This window comes from Acomys minous, assembly GCF_964271855.1.
Source record: "Acomys minous genome assembly, chromosome: 9".
Taxonomy (NCBI): Eukaryota; Metazoa; Chordata; class Mammalia; order Rodentia; family Muridae; genus Acomys; species Acomys minous.
Window position 1 is genome coordinate 22,242,236 of NC_140490.1, and position 16,527 is coordinate 22,258,762.

At 47.0% G+C, this 16,527-nt stretch overlaps 1 protein-coding gene across 1 annotated transcript in view; it reads right to left on the minus strand.

The window, feature by feature from the left end:
• Positions 1-16,527, minus strand: part of ARHGEF3 (Rho guanine nucleotide exchange factor 3) — a 274,736-nt gene that overhangs the window by 167,143 nt on the left and 91,066 nt on the right. The gene's annotated exons all lie outside the window — the stretch shown is intronic.

The following is a 16,527-nucleotide window of genomic DNA, read 5'->3' on the forward strand; positions in this document are numbered from 1 at the left end:
TGGATTACTGACCTATGCCCAGTTCTTTGGAAGAGAAAAGGTTTACCCAAGTGACGAGCTGATCACTATCAGCCAGAGAACTTCCTTACTTGGAAATGAGATTTACTGTTTGTCATTGTACTGCCAAATCCAGTTACAAGTGGAAAGTCTGAACGTGGGGGCGGGGGCGGCAGTTTTGAAGCTTACATTGAATAATCAGGAGGATTTTTAAGAAGCAATTTGCTTAGGTCAGAAAAACAACTCGACACTTTAATTTTCTGTGTTAAAAAATGTAACAAGAGCCAGGCGTGGTGGCGCACGCCTTTAATCCCAGCAGAGGCAGGCGGATAGCTGTGAGTTCGAGGCCAGCCTGGTCTACAAAGTGAGTCCAGGACAGCCAAGGCTACACAGAGAGAGCCTGTCTCGAAAAACCAAAAAAAAAAAAAAAAAAAAAAAAGTAACAAGAGCAAAGAATCATTTTATTACAAACTTTCTATTCTGTTTAATACTTTTAACTTAATAAGCTATGCTTCCAACAATTATGACGTGTGTGTGTGTGTGTGTGTGTGTGTGTGTGTGTGTGTGTGTTCCATGACCCACACAGAGCAGTCAGTTCTCTCTTTCCTCCATGTGGCTTCTGGGTATGAAAACCAGGCAGTTAGGCTTAGTATCAGGGACTTTTACCTCATGAGTGGGCTCATCAGCCCATAACTCCAGCTACGGCTGCCTGGCTGGGCTAGAAACACATTAAGATGAGTTAGACCTGGCCACATGTTATTTGGATGAACTGGCAAGTCATTTCACATCCTTCACCCCAAGTTTTCTCATGTGTAAAAAACATATAATGATGCCTTTATTCCTCAACATTTTTGTAGGGAGAACTATAGGACGCTGACTGGTGTGTGTTAGGCAGAGCCTAAGAGGTCCGGACACCATGGGTTGTCACATTCTATTTTTGTATAGGTTTACATTTTTCTGTTAAGGTGTTTAAAAAAAAAATTTACTTGTTTTCAAGGAGAAGAATTTTTTTAATTAATTAATTTAATGTTTTTATTTCTATTTGCTTTTGGTTGGGTTGCTTGTGTCTAATGACACAGCCCAGGGTGGCTTTGAATTTGCAATTCTCCTGACTCAGCCTCCCAAGTGCCCATATTTATTTTGTTAATGTCTTCTCTAACATCACTGTGTCCATCTAAAGAGTTCAAGAGTTCATAAAAAACACCCTCAAGAAAATCCCAAGATATCAAAAAGAACTCGGTCCCCATGACTCAGGGCAATCACGTTGCAATACAACAGTAAGGCACTTTTTTTTTCTTTGTTGTTGTTTTTTAAATATGTGTTTGAGTACATCTGAAGAATAAAAATTGCTACTTTCATCCCTTAAATCAAAATCATAAAGGAATCACCGAAACATTGGAAAACAGCATGCTGGGTAAGGACTTAAGAGCCTACCCAAGGGATCACTAAGTTCTTACTGGAAGCCCAGCACCTGCTCCCATGCAGGCCTCTCTCAGGACGCTGTCCCTTTAAGAGAGACTTCCTGGTGAGACAGAGATTTCCGAATGCAGCTTCCTGGAGACCACATACATAAACAATAAACTCTGCTGAAGAACTGCAGATAGACAATACAGCCCATGTGGTTGTAACGAGAACCAATTATGAGGGCTGACAATAGCCAGGGCATTTCCAGCAGGAATGCAGCTCTGTGATAAACACAGGGGAAACATGTTACCCGTACACCATACACCTGCACAAACTGAATGGATTAAAAAAAACACCACTCCTGGCCTCTTCATCCCAGAGAGAAACAGTTACCTCCAAATTCAGGGCTGTTTTTTAAATTATCACTGGCCAGGAAGAAAGTTGCCAAAGCTTTTCTCAAAGCACCACCACTCAACTAAGTGCACACTGAAGAGGCCACATGATCCCAGGCTGCCCAGCAAGGCCTGGGATATCTCTAACAACCAAACATGGATGGATGGATGCCCTATAGTTGAACTCCCTTCCTGGGCCTGGGGAGTCCCCAGCTCAGAAACCAGAGGCCAAGTCCTACTAAAAACAAGAGCTTGGCCCACTCACTTCCCAGCCTTCCTTGCAGCTAGAGTACCAGAGTATTAGCCAGGTTCAGCCAATTAGGTACTGTGTCACCCCAGGCCTACAGCAGGAGCTGGGAGGCTGGGCAGCCAGGACACTGCAGAGCTGCTTCTGTATGGCTAATGGGGCTCTGAGTGCAGACTGGAAGCCATGTTCTGTTGTCAGGGCTTCTTCCCCACCCAGCAATGGCAGCTAAGTGTCCTTAGGAGAACTGTTAGTGGTGTTATTTGGGGCTATTCCTGATTCCCGTAGTATCCTTCCTAGTCTCCCTGAGCTACCCTGAACTCGCTTGCCTCTTAGCGGGACTGCTGCTCCTTCCTAAGGGATTAATTTGGGAACACAGATCAGTGAGGCAGCCCAGAAATCAAGTGCACAGAATAACCCAGAGCTCCAGGCTTCTCTCATACTTAGCTCTGCCTCTTAACCCTATGCCCGGGGTCAGGTGGCCCCTGAGGCCTCCGGGACTTTATCTCCTTCTACCTTCCTCCTCCCCCTCCTCTCAATCTGAGGTCACTCGTTCTGTTTCTCATCAGGCTCTTTCCTGTCTCTGGGTCTTTGCACCTGCTGTTTCTCTCCAGGAAACTCCACCCCAGCTCTTCACATAGCAGCAGCAGCAAGCAGCACAGCAGCAGCAGCAGCAGCAGCAAGCAGCACAGCAGCAGCAGCAGCAGCAGCAGCAGCAGCAAGCAGCACAGCAGCAGCAGCAGCAGCAGCAAGCAGCAGCAGCAGCCGCCTCACCGTGTAATTATCAACTCACCAGAGACCTTTCCTGACCAGGCTGTCCAGAGAGGACTTTGCTCCACACCCCAACTCTTATTCTCCATCGAGATACCTGTTGATTTCCTTTGCAGAACTCACCACATCCTGTGATTAATTCATTTCAAATAACAATAGCGAGCAGCACTGCCCGAGGGCTTTCTACGTGCCGGATGGCAGGCAATGTTCCTTTAATTGATGCCCTGTGCTTTCATACCCCTAGCCCACTGACACCTTTAAGCTCAGAAAGGTTAAGGGAGCTGTCCCATGAGCTGGGCCTGACAGAGATAAACAAAAACTTTAACTTGGATTTGTATCATGGGCTTCTCACCACACTCGTCCCTCAGATACTGAATGAACAAACACCAGTTGTGTCCCAGGCGCTGGACCCTTGGACCTGGTACTCCAGATCTGCCCCTCTGCCTTCGCCCATCCCCCACCACCACCACCAACCACCCCAGCATTCAGTAGTCTAGCACCCACATGCCTCCCAGGGAAGAAAGGCATCTTGACTTGGATGAAGACCGGACTGCCTTTCTTCAGTCAGCAAAAATGAGCGCTGAGGGTGGATGTGCGCAAACACCTTGGAAGAGTTCACAGCTGGCCAGATGGGATACAGACCAGCAAACAACAATGTTCTTACAGCATTTGACAGCCTGAAAAAGCCAGGGACAACTTTCACGCTCTCCCCAGGGGAAATGAATGCCTTCAGTGGGATGTCAGGGATGTATGGGAATTGTTAGGCTGATGGGGGCGGGTGTGTGTGTGTGTGTGTGTGTGTGTGTGTGTGTGTGTGTTAGGGGGTTAAGAACAAAAGAGTGGAGGCTTGGAGAGAAACGGGAAACTGAGAGTCGGGGCATCACTGAGACAAGGTGGAAACCTGCGACAGGGTAGGCTACATGGAGGATATGGGGATGTCTCTGGCTAGGCCTCCTGGCGGGAGGGGGGTGGGGGTGGGGGGCAGGTGGCGCGACTTGGAGACTGAGGAAGCCACTTTCTAGCCAAGAAGGACTTATAGTGGTGGGCGGGGAACACCAAGCCGCCTATGAAACCTTTGACTCAAGGTCTATCCTGCTTGAATGGAGACTGAGGGAAGGTCCAACCAATGCCTGCTCCAACCTGGGACCCACCCCATGGAAGAGAGCCCACCCCTGACACCATTACCTATACTCTGTTGTGTTTACAGACAGGAGCCTAACTTAACCGTTCTTGGAGAGGCCCCACCCAGCAGCTGATTGAATCAGATGCTGAGACTCACAGCCAAGATCGGGCGGAGCTCAGGGAGTCCTGCAGAAGAGTGGGAGGGAAGGAAAGAAAGGCCCAGAGGGGACAAGAATGCCACAGAAGACCAACAGAGTCAACTAACTAAGCCCCGTCGGGGCTTACAGAGATGGGAGCACCAACCACAGAGCATGCATGGATGGACTGGACCTAGGCCCCCCTACATATATGTCACTGATGGGCAGTTTGATGTTCATGTGGGCCCTCTAGTAAGTTGAACAGATGCTGTCTATGACATGGACTCTGTTGCCTGCTTTTGGTCACTTCACCCTAATGGGGCTGCCTTGCCTGGCCTCAGTGGATGAGGATGAGCTCAGTCCTGATGCAGCTTGATGTGCTGGAGTGGGTTGTTGGTAGCAGGACTCCCCTGTTCTGAGGAGAAAGGGAGGGTGGATAGTGGGAAGAGCATAAGAGGGAAGGACCCGGATGAAGGAGCTGCGATTGGGATATAAAGTAAATATGAATCTATAAGCTTTTTAAAAAGTATGTTGTGTAAAATAAAATCTATTTTCAACAAAAGTTGCCGGGTGTGGTGGTGCATACCTTTAGTCCTAGCACTCAGGAGGCAGAGGCAGGCAGACTGCTGTGAGTTCGAGGCCAGCCTAGTCTACAAAGTGAGTCCAGAACAGCCAAGGCTACACAAAGAAACCCTGTCTCAAAAAAAGACCCCCTCCCAAAAAAAAAAAAAAATAGAAACACAGAAAACTTATTATGATAAATTTAAGCATCTTGTCCATAGCAGTCAATATGAAATTGTTTCTGTAATAAACTACAGTGACAGTTTTATTGGAATTATAATTGGTTTAACTCTCTTGCTTTCTGATAACAATAGTCACCCTTGTCAAGACTCCCATACTGAGCTAACAAGACCCACCTCAGGCTCATGTCATCTTTAAAAGCAAAAGTTACTTGCTTTTTTTTTTTTTCCCTAAGAGTGTGGTTTAGACACACAGGATCTCCTAAGCTGAATGGGCATCTGGGAGCTGTGGGAAGAGACTGTCCCATGACTCTCTAATGTTGTATTTGAGAATTCTTTCCCTGGGAAGGTGTAACAATGTCTCTGTATCCCCAACCCCCACCCCCATCTTTTTTTTTTCTTTCTTTTTCAAGACAAGGTTTCTCTGTGTAGCCTTGGCTGTCCTGGACTCACTGTGTAGATCAGGCTGGGCTCAAACTCACAGAGATCACCTGCCTCTGCCTCCTGAGTGCTGGGAGTTTACATCTCTTATAAGATCCCAACTGCAAACCAAAGTAGGATTCCTCTGGAGAACAACCGGGGAGCCAAGGGGGGGCTACTAAACCCACAAAGAGGGGACAAGGACATCCATCTAATAGCATGGGTGACCTGAAAACAACTGTAGTGGGAAGTCTTTACACACATGCCTGATGGCTTCCCATAGCCACAAAAACAGACACTCCCCCCCCCCAATTAATCACCCCCTACGTATGCCAGCACCTCATAGAAGACCCCTGACGCATCCACTGAAGGCCGCATCCAGGTAGGGCAGAACTGGATACAATGGCTGGAAGGTAGGTGCAAATGGAATCCCACCACCTCCTAAGAGGGAATCTCAACGGTTAACAAGCCCAATGGCACAGCCAGCCAGTCCGTATAGGGGCTGGTTGCCACAAATAAAAAGTCATTATGAGGCCAGGTGTAGTGGTGTGCACCTTTAATCCCATCACTCGAGAGGCAGAGCAGGAGGATCCCTGAGTCCAGGCCAGCTTGTTCTACATGGTGGGTTCCAGGACAAGCAGAGCTACATAGTAAGGCCCTATCTAGAAAGAAAAAAAACAAAACAAGAACAAAAAAAGGTAGTATAAGTACTAACAATGGCTAGACTACTTCTAATAGGAATGTGAATCCATAAAAATGGACGTTGCTGGCTTCAGTGTATGTGCACACAGATACACATCCATGATCACTGTATGTAACAAGACATTTATCCATTAAACATGATATGTAACATTATACAATGTAGTAATCATGCTTTTATTATCATCCTCTTTAACCTAATATGAGCATTCATTGGGGCTGGGATCTGTTTCTGTGTGCTTGCCCAGCATGCACTAGGCCCCGTGTTCAACCGTCAGTACCACATAAACTAGATGTGATGGCCCATGTCTGTATTTCCACCACTCAGGAAGTAGAGGCAAGACGATCAGAGGTTAAAAGTCAACCTCAGCTACATGGTGACTTTGATAGATGAGACCCTGTCTCAAAAAAGGGGTGCGACTGAGAAGGGAGCTCCAAGAACAGGCATTTGGGGAATGCTAGTGCTGTGGGAGGTACGATGCTGAGGTCACCTAACACAGACCCTAATCTGTGGACTGTCGCACATGAGCAACAGGTGTGGGAGAATCACCCACTATGTAAGACCTTGATTTCCTGGACTCCATAAAGAAATGCACAGCAAAATCACCTCCTCACACTGTGCACAGCTGCATCCATCACAGACGTTTTCTCTACAGCCCCTTGAGTCACATACAATTATGAGTTGCATTTCACAAATGAGAAACTCCATGCCTCCCTGGTGTTAAACAATCACCAACGAGCACTCAGCCAGTCTGACACGCAGGAAATCTGACCTCGAGCGTGCACGCCAAGTCATAGCACAGTGAGGAAGATGGGCCAACCCCTCCGCAGTAACAGAGTCAGCCAACGCACGGTAAGGGATTGTTTCCTCATCACGGACCCTAAATATGCTTCCGGTTCCTGGAAGCAACGAACAGAACCACTTCCTTATTTGGAAGCAGGCACTAGGTGGAATGCTGGGTTGCATCATGGCTGCCTCGTTGCCATGGCAACCTCTGAGGCAAGGACAGAAGGTTGGGGAGGTTGAGTTACTGGTCTGTAGCCACAGGGCTTGTTGGTGGCAGCATCTGCATAGGTCTTGCTTCCACACAGGCTTGGACGTGGGCTCTGAAGTGCCTTCTCCATGTCCCTTAAGCACCAACTCCCCTCATTTACTTCCCACTGTCTGTTCTCTCAGGCTTTCCCCCCACCTTTAAAAAAAAAAAAAAAAAAAATATATATATATATATATATATATACACACACTCACCTCATTACTTAGAGTGACTATTTAGACACAGCATATGTGTCACTAAAATACTTGTTCTCAGTTCACTTTTCTCTTTCCCTGACATCTGTGGCTCAGAGGTGGCTTTTCCATCGCCTTTCATTTGTCACCTGACGCGGTTCATCAAGTCGCCTCCCCTGAAAGTGGCATCTGACCCTCATCTCTCACCTCACTAAATGCCTTTCCTTCCACTTATCCACTTGCTCTTGATTTCTCTTTCAGGGTGTTAGTTAAAACTGCCTGACGTGTGTGTGTGTGTGTGTGTGTGTGTGTGTGTGTGTGTGTGTCTGTGTGTGATTTTTTTTCTCCCTGCATGTACACCTGCAGGCCAGAAGAGGGCATTAGATCACATTATAGATGGTTGTGAGCCACCCTGTGGTTGCTGGGAATTGAACTCAGGACCTTTGGAAGAATAGCCAGTGCTCTTAACTTCTGAGCCATCTCTCCAGCCCCGCCTCTTATATTTTGTGTATAACTTTCTCATTAGCCCCAGACTTCTATAACCTAATAAAAATATTTTTGCTGCTGAACTCAAAGGGCAGGTATTAAGAAGGGGCAAAGAAGTCTAAGAAGTCCTTAGTGGGAGGCAGTAAGAAGGGGTTCTAAATATCTCCATTTTGTTTTAGTAATTTTAGTAACAAAGAAAACTTATTCCGGGCTCTGTGCCCACATCCATTTGCCAGAAGAAATAGCTCAGTCACTGCTGTTCCCCCTAAGCTGCCTCTCGCTCCTCAGCCATGAATCCACGTTGTTTCTAGAGCGCAGTCTCTACTCTCTGGTTTAGAGAAATGAAAACCATTTGCCTGTTTGTGAGTTGTGTCTGCTCACAGACTCACTTGGCTTCCGTTGCTTCCAGTTGTGGTTTCGCTTCTTCTAGCCTGATAGGTTAGGGCACCATGGTGAAGAGCCGCCATAAGCAATTCCTTTTCCACTATTTGTGTGTTAGGACTGGCAACTGGTCCCAGCCATTAAAAATTGGTGTGGGGGAAAGCCTGAGAGAACAGACAGCGGGAGACTTTATTATGTTTCAGCAGCAAATGCCGATTCTGAACACCCGAAAGGCGTTCCAGTCTAAACTGCAAGCCTTCTCTGCCTGGAAAGTCTTAGAAACTTCTGGTAAGCATTTGTGCCCAGTAGAGATCCTTCCTTAAAAAAAAAACACATTAGACTCTATCACCCAGGTTCCATTCAGCGTGCAGTGAAGTGAAAAGCACTCTTGTGAGTTTTTGGTTTTTGTTTTAAGCCAAGTGTGATAGTCCATTTTCATTATCAATTTGACACAACTGGGATGAAAAATCACAAAAGGTTTCTTTAGCTCAGGTTTGCCCACGGGCATGTCTATGGGGGCAGTGGGGGGGGGGCGACTGTCTTGTTTGCTTTAATTAAATTAGAAGCGCCACTTCCGGTGGGTGGCCCTGGTCTCTGGGCTTGAGTCCTGAGCTGCCAAAGAGAGAGGAATAGTGAGGGCCTGCCTTTAGTGGCTCTTTGTAGTGAATAGGATGTGACAAGCTGTTTCAAGTACATCCTCCTGCCTTAACGGGCTGTCACCTCCACCTGTGAACAAACCCTTCCTCCCCTATGTTGCTTTCTGGCAGTTAATTTTATCACAGCGACGGAAATGACGTGTCTGGAACACTGACGGAAATGACAACATGCCTGGAACACAAACGATCCTTTGTGATCCCTGCTACCATTTCCATTTGAGATGTTCCCTAAAGGCTTAGAACACAAACTGGCGCTGTTGAGAGGTGGTAGAAAGTAATGGGCTCACACCTAGAGAAAGGAAGCTAGGTCGGTAGGACAGCAGTGCAACCCTGTCAGCCCACCCCACCCCGCCCCACCCCACCCCACCCCACCCCACCCCTGCCCACCCCACCCCACCCCACCCCATCCCATCCCCCACCCCACCCCACCCCGCCCCACCCCACCCCTGCCCACCCCACCCCACCCCACCCCATCCCATCCCCCACCCCACCCCACCCCGCCCCACCCCACCCCACCCCATCCCACCCCACCCCACCCCACCCCACCCCTGCCCACCCCATCCCACCCCACCCCACCCCTGCCCACCGCCCACTCGAGCCTGTTCTCCTTCCTTCCCGGCCACCGTGAGATGAGCTGCATCCTCTGCCACGTGCCCCTGCCATGATACTTGTGCTGCCATGGGCCCACAGCATCAGGAGCAAGAAACCATGGCCAAACAACGAATCAATACAATCTTTACCTTTTTGTTTGTTTGTTTGTTTGTTTGTTTTTTGTTTTTTCGAGACAGGGTTTCTCTGTGTAGTCTTGGCTGTCCTGGACTCGCTTTGTAGACCAGGCTGGCCTCGAAGTCACAGCGATCTACCTGCCTCTGCCTCCCAAATGCCGAGATTAAATCTTTACGTTTTCTTTTTTTTTAAAAGTTGTTTACCTCAGGTATTTATCACATCGACAGAAAACTGTTGTGATTCCTAAGTTCTTAATACAAGTTTTTAACCTGTAGTCCTCTACGTTTCAAGCTGTCACTTACAATACGGGTTAATTCTGTAAGGGAATAAAAAAAAAACGACACTTTAAGGGTTTTCTGAGGCTGCTTACTTAGTGGTTTTGTCAGTAAGTGTGCACACCCGAGTTAGGTTCCCAGCTCAGAACCCAGCTGTGGTGCTGTGCTCTTCCTACCTGGTGCCAGGGGAGACAGAAAGGCAGACTCCTGGGTTTTGGTGGCCAGCCTAGCCTAGCCTGATGTGCCAAACACAGACACTGATGTGCCAGTGACAGGCCCTGCCTCAAAAAGCAAGGTGGAAGCGAGGCACGGTAGCAAACGCCTTCAAACCCAGGGCTTGAGCCAGAAGCATTAAGGATTCTGTGAGCAGGAAGCCTGCCTGATCTACAAAGTGAGTTCTAGGTCAGCCTTGGATACATTGTAAGACCTTATTTAAAAAAAAAAACAAAAACCAAAAAACCAAGCTGATAAGCTCCTGACAAATGATACCCATGATTGACATCTGACCTCTACATTCACATGTGTATACAATATACCCCACACCCACAAACACACATGCACACACACCACACATAAATACAAACACACACACTACACACCACAGACACACACAGACCACATAATCATACACCACACAAACACACATGCACACACACCATACCACACCCACACCACACAAATACATACACACACTACACGCCACAGACACATACATACACTACACAAACACCCACACACACATACACACTCCATCCAGTGCATATGCACTTTTTTTAATTCCAATTTTTAAACTGATCTACTGGGGTCAGTGATTTAGACCATTACCTCAATACCAAAATGGTCTTTGATTCCTCAAAACAAATTGATAATTTGTCCCACATCAAAACCACAAGCATTAGAAGAATGGAGCCAGTGACACAGCAGAGAGACAAGCAAAATAAACCCCAAACATTACAAGATGTTATAAGACTAAATTACCACAAATCAACACCTATGAGAAGGAGCACACAAGAAACACTCCAGAGCAGTCTGTCCGACATTTAAAAGTCAATCGATGGCTTACAACACAAGAAGTGTCCTATGCCCAACAGTTCCACGTGCATCAGGTGTGTCTTTTTCTTTTGTCTTAATGGTAAAACAGAGGGGGCTAGGGAGAGAGAGAAGAGGAGGGGGGGAGGGAGGGAGGGAGGGAGGGAGGGAGGGAGGAGAAGGAAAGAGAGAATTATTTGAACTTTGTTTCCCATAATCCAAGGTCTGGATCTATTACTTATAAGTGGAAAGAGACTGGGGAAAGGGGAAAGATGTTCTACTACACTAGAAAACTAGAAAAGTGGTTAGGGTGTCTTTGCCGTGTTCCCTTCCCTCAACCGTGCTGCCCACAGGAATGCTGTATGGCTGTGAAATTCCAGACTGAAAAGCCAGGCAAGAGAGGGCCGACCTGTTCAGCGCTTAATCGCAGACCGGTGATGAACTGATATGAATTATTTAGTCTAATGCCCGTAAGAACCTGGAACACTTGGCAAAGAAGCCTAAGCCTCAGTGAAGCCGATCTCCTGACCAAACTGGCAAACAGCAGCCCCCTGGGCTTGATTCTCTGGCTACAGATGAATGGGTCAGGAGTGTAGCCCTTCTAAGAGCTGACCAGCTGGTGAAGACCAGGGAGATGAGCTGACTGATCAGAGCCTTCTTAGGGACTTCCAGATGGGACAACTGAGGCAATTCTGTGAGCCATGGGCCAAGCAAAGGCAGAGAGAGTTGACACCACCACATACCCATCTGAACCACAGACATGAGGACAAAACGCTGAGGACAAAAGCCAAGGCTCCCACAACTGAGTGTTCTTTTATTAATCTACCACTTTCTAGGGACAGTAGAGCACCTGTCCTTTGCTTAGAGTGCTATCTGAAATGCCCATAAAGAATCTGCAGTGCATGCTGTCCCCATGCAGAGCCTCTGGCCGCAGAGCACAGTAGCTTCAGATTAACCAGCAACCCTATGTGCCTGTGCATGGAAGGCCAGCAGGGAGGATGGTTTCTTGCCCTAGGGGGTCAGACTTGAAGCAAATCATGTCCTAATTTACCAGTTCATAAGAAATATAAAGGACATCTTTAATCCCAGCACTAGGGAGGCAGAGGCAGGTGGACAGCTATAAATTCAAACCCAGCCTGGTCTACAAAGGGAGTCTATGACAGCCAAGACTACACAGGGAAACCCTGTCTCGCAAAACCAAAAAAAAAAAAAAAAAAAAGAAAAGAAAAGAAAGAAATATAAAGGACAGATAAACATGACATCCTAGGGTAGATGTGTACACACACGAGCAAGCACTCACACATGCAAGTGGGGACACACACACACATACACACAAGACTGAAGCATTTATCAGTCAAATCTGAGACAAACCTATAAGCAAGTAATCTGATCTTTTCAAAACATTTTAAAAGATCATAATAAGGGTGGGACATAGGGATTGTCTGAGAACAAAATATACTTAAGAAACACAACAAGGGGGCTGGAGAGATGGCTCAGCGGTTAAGAGCACTGACTGCTCTTTCAGAGGCCCTGAGTTCAACTCCCAGCAACCACATGGTGGCTCTCAACCATCTATACTGGGATCTGATGCCCTCTTCTGGACTGCAGGTTTACATACAGGCAGAGCACTATATACATAATAAATAAATATCTTAAAAAGAAAGAAAGACAACAAAATCATAATCCTTGATTCCTTGATTAGATTAAAAACTAAAAAGCAAAACTAGCAGTGGGATGCACTGGCCAATCCTGAGAGATCTGTGGGGAACCTAACAGGAGAGGCAGCTGGGATGCTAACTTTGCTGGATTTGACAATAACACAGCATGTATAGTATCTATATATCTGCAACTGCGTTATTTCGAAGTGTCAGTGAAATAAAGCCAAACCATGTCCACAGTTAAGGCCAATAAGTAAAGCACTAACAGCTGTTGATGTACTCATCTTCCAGTTTTCCCACATGTTTGTCATGATTTATAACAAAATGCTGACAACGCAACACACAGTGTAAACATGACAGTCATGCTAAGCTCCTAGGAAGGAACCAAGTGAATCCCTTTTCTCAGTGAGCTGCGCTCAATACTCCTTCCTCTGCTGCTACAGCAAGTACAGTAGGGATATGCACCTCCAACTTAGCCCCGGATAAAGCAGTGTGCTGCACAGAGGGGACCATAGCATGGTCTAGAATCCCCAAGAAGATCAACAAAAGGAGAGGCAGCTACATACACATCACGGAACACCTGTACTGAGTCACACAGTTTTCTCTTGTCCCCTCTCAGGTAAGACTTAGGTGAGCCTGCATTAAATCAGAACGAACAGCTAAGACATCACTGTACGGCTCTTAATTCAAAGCTATACTTTTAAACAAATCCTCCTCTGCCCCCGTATTTTTTTTTTTCCTAACTGGGATGCTAGATCCAATCAAGCCTAGGGACACAGAAGCACACAGCGCACTAGCAGTTTCCCGATGTTCCCTCTAGGATGAATGTGTGTTAACCAAGCAGTCGGAGACTAATGGTACGTGTTATTGCTCCAGTGTCAAAGCCAGCTGGTTCTAATACCAGAGCCACCTGCACGTGGGTAGGAACAATCACACACAAAAATTGCCAGGCCAGGACTTGGAGATCTCCAGAGCTTGGATGGCAAGAGAACCTGGCTGGTGAGTGACAATGAGCCCAAAACTCAAGCAAGAGGGGACTGTCATCACCACGCTTACGTAGGCTCAGCCATTGAAAATGGCCCCTGCGCCATCATGCTGTAGTAAGATTTGGTTCCAGAGTGGACACATTTTACTTCTAGAGGGCTATTTAAATATACTGCATCTATGGAAATGGCTAGTAAGTAAAATATGTGTGCTAAAGGCAAATGAAAGGAGCAAAAGCTACTTAGTATCTATGAGGTACCACTTGGTAAAGTACCATGCATACAATGAAGTATAAGCACGACTTAGAAAGTAGCGGGTATCCAGAGGCGCAGAAGAGACTTTAACCCACAGGAGGCCTTATGTGGCTGCCCACTAGTGCCTGCCCATGTTGTCTCCATGTGTCATCTGTCCAGGAAACTAGTGAAACAGAAACTAGACAGCCATTTTTTTCAGCTAGTTGACAAAAAAGCAGCTACTGACCAGACTTGTCCCCAGATCTGTCTGTCTGCCCCAGATCTGTCTGTCTGTCTGTCTGTCTGCCCCTTTCCCTTGGGGGTAAGGGTGCACTTGGAGTTGACACAAGGTTTCTCATTATAGACCAGGCTAGTCTCTTGGGCAAGCCTCTTGTCTCAGGCCCCTGAGTGTTAGGATGATGGGTATTAGCCACTGTGCCTAGCTCTTCCTGAATCTCTCTGACGTAAGAACAGGGCAGTGGTCTGGGGAACCCTCTGCATTGTGGCTTCTTGCTTGAACTGAGGAGACAGGGGATCCAAACACCATGAAGCTTTGCCTTTCACTGTGTGCTTTTAATGATTTAATGAACAGTGTGACCCAGACATTTAAAGGGCAGTGGGGACTATGAGTCTGATCCATCAGGTAGACCGCAGTGACAAAGTGGATAGGGGGAAAGAAAGTAAGTCGGAGACAGAACCTTGGCCAGTTCCCATCCCCAGGTTCTGACACCATGGAGAAAAGGAAAGTGAGCGGGAAGTGTCTACGTTAGAGGGGGAAATGCCCCTCTGTTCTCAGTCACTGAGGGATCTTTGGGGTAGCAAGATCATCACCATGATATGGTATACCAAAGGCTAAATTTTACTAAAATAAAGAATAAAAAGTCCCATGAAATGTATGTGACAGGCCACAATGTCACACAGGTGTGACTGTTGGGCTGTCTTCTGTTTAAAAGCCTGGCAAAATGCCCACATCTCAGATAGGCTAGAAACAGCCTCAGGCCATTTCAGAACATCTTCAGGGCCAGCTAGTCATTTGACTCGAGACTGCTTGGATTTATATGTATCTTGCTGAGTAAGACACTGCCAGAAGTGAAAATAGAAAATCAATCAGTTTCTAAATGAACAGCATCCATTCCCGGAAGAGAAGTTCAGAGTTTAGGGCCACATGAAGTCAGAGTCCAGGAATGGGGGCAATTGCCTACGTTCTACTGTACAAGGAGAAATGAACGGTAACTTCAGCGAACAAGAATGGTTGGCCCAGTGCCTCCTCTCTCTCTCTTCTAGAAACTAACTTTTCCCTCCATATTATTATGGTTATAGTAAGAGCAACAATGGGGGGACAGAGTGGTCCTGTCCCCTGGCCACTGATGATTGGCTCAGGAGGAGCCACCTGACAAAGCTAGACCAATGAGCATTCCTCACTAGTAACTCCGTGTGTGTGTGTGTGTGTGTGTGTGTGTGTGTGTGTGTGTGTGTGTGTGTGCGTGTTTGAGGCTGTGTCTCTGAACATGGCTGCATTTCCAGTCTGGGGGAACTGGTTCCAGAGACTTCTTAGTTCTCATTGAAAATTTCTCATACCTCCGCATGTTTACAAATGTCTGATGGGCTGGGGGTGGGAGGAGGGTTGGGAGGTGTAGGGGAGTGGGAGGGTGTTACGTCAGATGTTAACGTGCTTGCCGGGCAAGCATGAGGACTTTAGTTTGGTCCCCAGAACTTGTGTAAAAAAGCCAGGCATGGTGGCATGCATGCACTTGTAATCTCTGCACTGGGGAGAGACAGGCAGGGAGGTGGGGCACTGGTTAGCCAGCCAGCTGAGGCAAATCTGCAAAATCTAAGACCGAGCAGACCCTGTGACAAAAACAAGGTGGATGAGCCTAAGGAATGACCCTCAGGTGGTACACACATTCTGTTTACCTAAATAAATTTAACTATTTTTAAAGTTTAAAAAAAATTTTTATGTATTATCATTCCAAGAGGGTACATTAGCACTCATGTGGAGGTCAGAGGACAACTATGAAACTGGTTCTCTTCTTCCACCTTCCCACGGATTGCAGGTGTCAACGTCAAGTTGTTTGTCTTTCACCTCAAGCGTCTTTCCTTACGGAGCCTTCTTGCCAGTCTCCAACTTCAATTCTGTCACTTTCAGAATTCCCTAACTAGCCCAAAGGTCAAGCATCCTTTACCCTACAGAACTCTGGAGCTGACAAGAGATTAATTAAAGTGATAGCTACATACGAAAAACAAAGGCATCTACAGACTCAGCCTCAATTATGCACAATCTGTGGATATGGCACCCAAGTCCACTATAACCCCACAGGTCTGGAATGCCCCCCCACACACCAAAAAAAAGCTTAAATCTAAAGGTGAGCTCTTGGTGTCAGCCAAGATGACATGGGCCTACCCTCCCAGGAACCAGCAGCTATGCCCAGGGAGCCTGCTCTGCTGCCTGGAGGAAGTGAGGAAGGCGGGACTCAGTGGGAGCCAGGCATGGACATGGCCAGTTTTCCCTTTTAAAGGACATCTCACATCAAAAAAGACACCCATTAAATATGTATCTCTAGAAAACAGTCTCTTCAGGTACAAGGGCGCCTTAGGGTAAGGAGCTAGTATTTTCTGTACATTTACCTCCATTATGACTAAGCCTCAGTTTCTAAAAGATGGCTTTATCATCTCTCCCATAAGTGCCTGATGCTGACATGTGTCCAGTCTGAAGCCCTCAGTCTGGCATTCTGACCTCACAGCCAAAGCACATGGCTTTATAATTCAAGCCTCTGTCATGGTGGCCAAGGATTGTCAACTATCCAGGGGCAGCAAAATGCCCAGTCCATAAGTATGCACGGTGACCTCTCAGGGCTCTGGGCACGGGGCCTGGATAAGATACGACATGGCCAAGTGGCCCTTTATGCACAGATTTTGTCAGTCCTGAGAGGCCTTGCACATCAACT